This window comes from Ipomoea nil, unplaced genomic scaffold (genome assembly GCF_001879475.1).
Source record: "Ipomoea nil cultivar Tokyo-kokei standard unplaced genomic scaffold, Asagao_1.1 scaffold0207, whole genome shotgun sequence".
In the NCBI taxonomy this organism is placed as follows: domain Eukaryota; kingdom Viridiplantae; phylum Streptophyta; class Magnoliopsida; order Solanales; family Convolvulaceae; genus Ipomoea; species Ipomoea nil.
This window is the reverse complement of record NW_017616635.1, coordinates 309524-315396: the sequence shown is the minus strand read 5'-3', so window position 1 is coordinate 315396 and position 5873 is coordinate 309524.

The window sequence follows — 5873 nt, the reverse complement described above, 5'->3', positions numbered from 1 at the left end:
AACGGAATACATATATATAAGTCAAAACCAAGATCAACAGTCAACACAAGACTCGTCACTCTCAAAGATAACACGGGAACACATCCCAAACCACAAAGGCTAACCACAACGCGAAGGATAAAGACTCACCCAACGGCAACACATGCCAAAGCAACACATGCCTCCGTGACTACACACGTCACGAGAGAAGAACACACAACGCCGGCTTTACAAGCCCTCGCAACATCACCCATCACGAGTTGATAGGCCTTCCTTATGCCCTGTTCCAACCTTATGGCTACCCCCAACCTGATATCTTCTTCCAACCATTACCTCCAGGACTCCTGTACTTCTTAGTCCAACCTTATTCCCCCGGGACTGTTGTCGCCCACCAACGACCACCAACGAAACCACCAATTCATAGTACACAAGGTACCATACACGGCAACACATGCCCGGATAACACATGTTATCCCCCAAAAACGTGAACCTTACACAAAGGCCACAACTCCATAATCACGTCACGCCCACCACGAGGACCGCTGCAATACCTTGGTGACTAGTGTCCCATACCACTAATCGTGCAATCCAGGTAAAGCCACACACGCACCACAACTCAACAAGAGTCAAGCAACGGATCACAACGAAGGTATGAAACATACTCGATCAAGGAACGGGTCACAGCCCAACAACATCAACGATGAATAACACAAGTTATCATCAACCAAACGGAAGGTACAAACAACACACACCCTAGCATTTAGACAACAAACTAGCATGCTTATCAACGGAGAAACTCAAGATAGTTCCGAGGAACACACAAGACACCTCTTGGTCCAACGAAACACAATGTTGAACACTTAGCATGATTCAAGACACCAAAGTCCTACATGGATACCTACCATATAGTTCTAGACATACGAAACATCAAGAAGACACTCAAATAGTTCCACAAAAGAACAACGGGAAGTTAAAAGACCAAATACCGAGCCAAACAGATCACGGGGAACAAATCCCATCTCAACACCATTGTGTTCCCCGCTGGTGGACCCACGGGTAGGCCCCTACCCATGGTTCCGCCCGCGGGTACACTACCCACAAGCCTATGTACCTGCGGGTGGGCGGCGGGGTTCCACCCGCGGGTACATACTCCTGTGCAAAAAGACCCCTTCGGGGATTTTCTTCTCCAAACACAAATTCAAGTCCAAAACATGCCAAGAAATGGTGTAACACCCCGTGTTACGATCCCTAAAACCAATTAAATCATTTAATTAATCACCTAAGAGAAAGAATTAAATCACAGCAATTAATTAGGGAGGCCCACCATAGTCCATGGGCCTTTATCCCTAAACCCAATCCTTAGTCCTAAAAGGAATAGAGTTAGCAGACCTATAGTAATTAGACCCTAAGTAAAACTCTTAGATATATAAATAGGGAACATAAGGAGGCACCTAGAACTCCCACCACAATAATCTCTCACCACACCAAGAATTCCAAGAATTCCCTAGGAGAAATCAAGAAACGAGAAAGCTTAAAGAAAGACCCTTCATAGCCAAGGAATCAATTAAGGCTAAGAGGTAACCCATGTCTCAACAAAACCTATTTTCATAGCTATGATTCCCCTCTTAGGATTTTCACATATTATTGTGTATTGATGATTTGTGATATTATTATGGATGATTGGTGGGATGATTCCATGGGTGATCTTGATGATGAAAGGTTCTTGATAATTGTGGTGTTCTTGACGATTATATAACGTTCTTGATAATTATATGGTGTTCTTGATGTTCTTAATGATTATATGAGGTTCTTGATAGTTATATGATATTCCTACCGAATCTTGATTTTGGAAGATGAATTGTGTTCTTGTTGATTTAAAAATAATTAGAACCCTAGGTATATCGTGGAATTCGTATGGTATTATTCTTGGTATATTGGGTGGGAATTTGCATGATTGGGTGTTGATTATGTTTAGAAAAGCATGATAGGTTATGTGCCAAATGTTTCTTGATTTTGATCCGTTAATTGTCTACGTGTGTTATCAATTGCGTTTGAAAGTGTCTAAGCATGGTTTCGGGTTCCACAAAGGTTCCCAGGGCATTTTTGGTGAAAAAGAGTCAGTGGGGGGTAGGTGGGGGTAGGGGACCCGCCACCTACCCGCGGCCTATTTGGGCAACGCCGGCAGCGGGCAGCCGGTGGGCGGGCAGCTGCCCGCCGGGCACCCGCTGCCAGGAACAGTGCCACCGGCGGGCAGCCGGCGGGTGATCCCTCACCCACCGGCTACCCGCTGGTTTATACCCAATTTGGGATTTTGGCTTCCCCGTTTGATGTTCCCCCGATCCCCGTGGTGTCCCAACGGACTCCGTCTATCGTGCCTATGTCTAGTTTGATATTTCGGGTACCGTTCGTAGGTTGTATGAGTCTTATATATTGCATGCTAGTTGAATTGGTATCCCGTTGACCTAGGTGAAAGAAGTATGAACCCCTTAGGATTATTCTTAGTATGTGAAGGATCACGCATAGGTTTTGTTATACGTTTTCTCCCCTTCCCAATGTGTTAATGTGGGTTGCATGTGCTTGCTATGTGTTATGTGTGCATGATACCCCAATTCGGTTGCGATCGGATTGGTCATTCCTGAGCTGCGGTTCAGAAGCTGGCTGCGGTCAGATTTATACTCTTGGGCTGCGGTCCACCGTTTGGTTTTGATCAAACGTTTCTACATGAGCTGCGGTTCATATTTCCTGGCTGCGGTCAGATGACATACTCTTGGGCTGCGGTCCACTGTTTGGTTGCGATCGACCCCTCCGTGTTGCGATACGGGGCAGGGTGCTGCGGGGCCGTGTCAGAGCTATATGCACTAACCCTCATGTATGGGCATGCGATTGGTCCTGTGGCGCCAACAAAGTGTGCTATGTGATGAGATACGGATGAGTTGTTGTTATGAGTACCTTGGGGATGTGACTATGGGATTTACACTGGGAATCGTATATGTTGGATTATGATTATTAATTGTGTTTATCTTACCTATCTTGCCTGTTGTAAACTATATATGCTTGGTATAACTGCTGTCTGTGCTTAGCCCTATCTGTTGAGTCGATCCCTGTTTTAAAAGCTAGAGTCTCGTAGGATATATCTTCATGCTTCAAATTGGTTTTCGTATATCTATATATATGTCTATATGTATTGTATTTCAACGCGTTGGAGCGGGTTACCAGCATCTCTCGCTGAACAGATATATTTGGCTTTCAGGCACAGACGAGTAGATCACTGGAGCGCATTAGAAGCTTGAGGTGTAGCTTAGATAGTTTTCCCTTTTCGGCCTGCGTGCCATGATTTAGTATTGATACTGATTGAGGTTTTAGAATTTAGCCTGTGCACCCGAATTCTCTAGCTCGGGTGTGGCATAGCACCCCGTACTCTTTGTATCGTAATTTGGGATTTAATGAGATTCTATCTTTATTATATAAGTTTTAAAAGTCTTGAAAATCTGGGGTGTTACAAATGGCACAAAGGAACCCTAAACACAAGCTCTAGATATGCAATATCACAAGACAAATGCATAAACCCTCACATTTCATAGCAAAACACATGTAGAATCCAAGAAATCACATATAGGTAAGCAAAATAGGTTTTGTAGAGCATGGGTTACCTCTTGTAGACCAAAAGACTTCACTTTACACCACCACAAGCTCCCCACAAGGCTTACTTTCAAAACCCACTTCAAGATTAAACTAAAAGATCATAAAGATCCTACCTTTAAGAAAAAGACAACTAAGATGAAACCAAAAACACAAGATGGACTTAGATCTTACCATCCTAGATGCCCAAATAGGTGAAAGGTTGAATCTTGGAAGCAAATCTTGGAATCTTGACAAGGGTCTCAACTTGTCTTGGAGAATAAGCTACACTTCTTTTCTAGAGAGAAGGTAGAGCTAATTTCTAAGAATTGTAAGGAATGAAATGAAGAAGTCTTCTAGGTTAGGTTACAATACTAACTCTTGGTGAAAAGTCAAGAATACCCTTACTAACCCTTAGAAAGTGTAAGGAACAAGGAACTCCCCTCAAAGCTCAAGGTACAACACAACTTTAAGGTTGACTAGTCAAATACTAGTCCTTGAGTATTAAAAATCAGGATTTTAGGAATTAATGCTTCGAATAAAATAGGATTAATTACTCAATTAATCCATGGATTAAATGTGGATTTTTGGGGTGTCACAGAGGTGACCGTTGCGGTCGCAGAGGCCGGCAGTCATCGACATGTGGCGCAAGGGAATGACAGCTGGCTGGTCGGTTTGGCGACGGACGGTTGGGCTTCTTCATCCCGTCCCGTTTTTTCCCGGACGATCAAAAAGGCACGAGCTGGGGGGCTCTTGGTAGGGAATACCCCGACCGACATGCCTTCGTCCTTTTGTTCTTATTTGTGCAGGTTACAGGTAGGATTTCTTAGAAGAACCCGGTCGGTTCCCGTCTGGGAATCACCCGACCGGCGTCGTCGACCACCAAGCGGTAGCCCTTAGGCGAGAAAGCTGATAAGAGACACATGGCAACGCTACGTGCTGACAGCCAGGGCACCCGGGAGGACGACACGTGGTTGCCACGTGGGCGACATGCCGGACGGTCGGACTTGTGTCTCAGGCCTCGCGGCTGCAACAGTGTGGGGGGCTTTTGGACGATCGATAGGTTGTTATCAGAGCATCCCGACCGCAGTCAGTCGGTACTCGGAACAGCCATTTAGATTGTACTTAAGGCCTTCACCTTGATCAATAAAAGACGTTTATTTGCTTTAATTGGTCTTTGAGTTAGTTTATTTACCGCTTACGTGGCAATTAACACTATCACATTTCAATGTGTTTTAAAATTTCACCCTACCCAAGTATAGTTTTGGCTTCGCCCTTAACCATCTTGTAGTCTATCATAAATATTGTATTATAATTTATAATGTATTTGAAACATATTATACATGTTTGATATTTTATCATTGACAATATAATTTTAAAGTCGTGGCGAATTCTTCATACAAAATTGTGAAAGATGCATTTTTTCTTAGAAGCTAATTGAGATATCGAGTTAAGTACGCCCGCACTCACATTATTTTCGGGGTCCGCCACTGCCAATAGAATCAGGAATCCATGACGTTGTGGCAGCGTGGATGCACCGGCACCAGCCGAGGTATGGTGGTTGTTTTAGTTTTTTTTTTTTTTGGGTTTTTGTTGGCGAGAAAACATTGAATGACCATCGATGCCCGGTTGTCACCGAGGTGGGTGGTGGACATCTTCATTGGTTTTTTTTTCTCTTTTTACGGTGTATATTGGCAAGAGGAAAAATGAATCCCCGTCGATGGTCGCCGGTCGTCGAGCTACAGTGGTGGATGGCTAGGTAGTTTGTGTGTCTACTTTTGTTGTTTTGTTCGTGTGTAATCCGGATTATCTTTATGTGTGACTCCAAGCTCATTTCTATACAGTATAATATTTGCCCGTGTGCAACTGTTTTTTTAGGTGGGAGGGGGGAAGGGGGGTGGTGGGGGGGGGAGGGTAGTTGCTAAACTATATGTGCATTTCATGTTAAATTATTAGCTTTTACGTAGTTTGTGTGCACTTCACTTGTTGTCCTGTGCAACTGTATATTTTGGTTTGTGGGGGGTGTGGCCTCTACTTCTTGTTGTAGTAAGTTTGTGGAGTATCTAGTACTCATTAGGGGTGTAAATGATTCGAGCCGCTTGCGAGCGGTTCGGTCAAAACTCGGCTTGAACTCGGTCAAAATCAAGCTCGCGCGAGCCGAGCTCGAGCAGCTTGTTTAATTATCGAGCTCGAGCCGAGCCTAGATATTCAAGGCTCGTGGCTCGTCGAGCCGCTCGCGAGCCGTATAATATATAATATTTATAATATATTAACAT